At 36.5% G+C, this 2,355-nt stretch overlaps 1 non-coding gene across 1 annotated transcript; it reads left to right on the plus strand.

Moving 5' to 3' along the window:
- The first annotated feature begins 733 nt into the window (after nt 1–733).
- LOC136231579 (small nucleolar RNA R71) lies at nt 734–840 on the plus strand. Its single transcript, XR_010689953.1, has one exon. It is a non-coding gene; the product is annotated as a small nucleolar RNA R71 (small nucleolar RNA).
- The last annotated feature ends 1,515 nt before the right edge of the window (nt 841–2,355 follow it).

A 2,355-nucleotide genomic window follows, 5' to 3' on the forward strand; every position in this document is an offset into this window, starting at 1 on the left:
CCTCTCACATCCAATCACCTCAAGTCTTTTCAAATTCAAAATTCTTTAACTTCCCTCTACATTAATTTTACCTTTAACCACCCTCTTAATTACCCTTTAAAACCCATAAAAACATTAACTACCAATTCAAATTCATAAAAATTCAAAAACTCTTTAAAAACCGAAAAAAATGTTTTCACTTATGTCTTATACGCAGGGCGTACCCCCATACACGCCCCGCGTCCTACCCGTTCTCCCCCTTATTTTGGCTAGGAGGAATGGCACGCGTGGCGTGCTCCCCCGCACGCCCCGCGTGCCTAGCCATTTCTTACACCGAATAAGATCAGGATGTGGGCCCCGCGTGCCTAGCCCTTGGACAAAATTTACCTGTTCGATCTCACTCATATTTTCATAATCCACATCCATTTGGATTGGATTACCATTGGTATCGCACGGTGCCATAAACCTATCAATTTTGTGCGATAAGGCAGAAAATTGGGCTTGTAACATCGCGACTGGATCAAGGTTCACTATACCTTTAACCGATGATGTGGTTGAGGATGATGGTTTTGCCACCGGTATATGTCCACGTTCTGTGGGCCACATACTGCTGTTGATTGCCATTTCGTCCAAAAGTTCTCTTGCTTGGGCTGATGTCTTCTTCATAAATAGCCCTCCCGACATAGCATCCAATGAACCTCTAGTTGTAGGATTTAGTCTATTATAAAATGTTTGCATTAGAAGTTCAGCGGGCAATTGGTGGTGTGGGTATAAACGTTGAAGTTCTTTAAAACGCTCCCAAGTCTCATAAAGAGTCTCATTATCATTTTGAGAAAAAGATGTTAACTCTTTTATGACTCTTGCGGTTTTCGCTAAAGGAAAATATTTTGATAAAAAAGCTTGGGCTAATTGTTCCCAAGTTGCAAACGTTGCGCCTGGCATCGAAGTTAACCACTCTTTGGCTCTATCCTTCAAAGTGAAAGGAAAAAAGCGAAGTTTGATTGCTTCGGCAGTCACATCTGGTATTTTAAAAGTGTCACAAATTTCAAGGAAATTTGTTAAATGGGTGTTAGGATTTTCGTTAGGTAACCCGTAAAATGTTACATTATTTTGCAACATATTAAGCAAAGTTTGGTTAATTTCAAATTGGTTTGCGGTAATTCTGGGTCTAACGATACTATTGGTTACACCGGCCACCCCTGGCCTAGCGTAATCCATAAGTGTTGGTGGGTCTGCCATAATATCTGGCTCGGTATTTGTTTTTAATGGAGTTTTGTTTTTGTTTTTCTCGTTTTTCTTGTTCTTTTTAATGGTTTTTTTCAATTTCTAGGTCTAATGGGTTTGGTGCAATGCCTGAACTTCGAGAACTGCGCATGAACCTGAAATCGTGCACGAACCGAAACTACCTTCAAAACAGAATTTGAAAAATAAATATGTTAGTAAATTAAAATTAATAAATTACAAAAATTAAAATAAGTATGTATAAACCTAGATTCGAAATAAAACACGAAAAATCTAAATTTTTGTTAAAAAATTTGGCGTTCCCCGGCAACGGCGCCAAAAACTTGTTGAGCGATTTCCGCAAGTGCATGGTATACGCTTGTAGGAATAAAAGATATGGAACCCACAGGGAACGCTTTTTAACTAAAACTTATTTTAATTCAGTTTTATTCACGTCTTTAGGTTTAACCTTAAGAAAATCGTTTAATTAATTGTATTGGTTCGGATTAATTAGGATTATACGAGAATGTTATATTAACTTAGAGTACAATTCTGTCTTGAGAATTAATCACAAGCCAGAAGCTTTCGTGAAATAGAAATATGTATAAAACTTATTCGCATTAAGCAAAGAAAGCAACTATAACTTTGGTAAGATTATGAACATGTAATAATTCAAGAATTTATGCAATTAAATGGCTTCGAACTGTAGAAATCTCTCTGGATCGGAGCAGAATCAAATTGGTATTTTATATCAGATAAGCCGCGCTAACGATCATATCATCCATAAAAACTAATTCTTTCAAGTGTTCAATAAAGTTTCTTTGTAAATATAATTGTGTAAAACGTTTTAATGAAAACACCAGTTTATCATTTTGAAATTCATTTTGTCAGAACAACATCAAAATAACAACATGAAGAATATATTGAATAAGATAAATGTATTATTAATGAATTGTTAATCTTCACAAGTTAACAGAGAGGAAGAAACATAGATAGCATTTTGATGAAAACTTTGAGATCCAGGTTGTCAATCTTTCCCTCAAACTCCGTAGGTTTGTCAGACCCTTTTGCTCTTCAGCCGTTAGTTCTTCTCGCTGAATCTTCGGAATAGAGACCGCTAGGTCCACTACCAGAATGAGAACTTGTCTCTGAACA

Source organism: Euphorbia lathyris, chromosome 5 (genome assembly GCF_963576675.1).
Source record: "Euphorbia lathyris chromosome 5, ddEupLath1.1, whole genome shotgun sequence".
Taxonomy (NCBI): domain Eukaryota; kingdom Viridiplantae; phylum Streptophyta; class Magnoliopsida; order Malpighiales; family Euphorbiaceae; genus Euphorbia; species Euphorbia lathyris.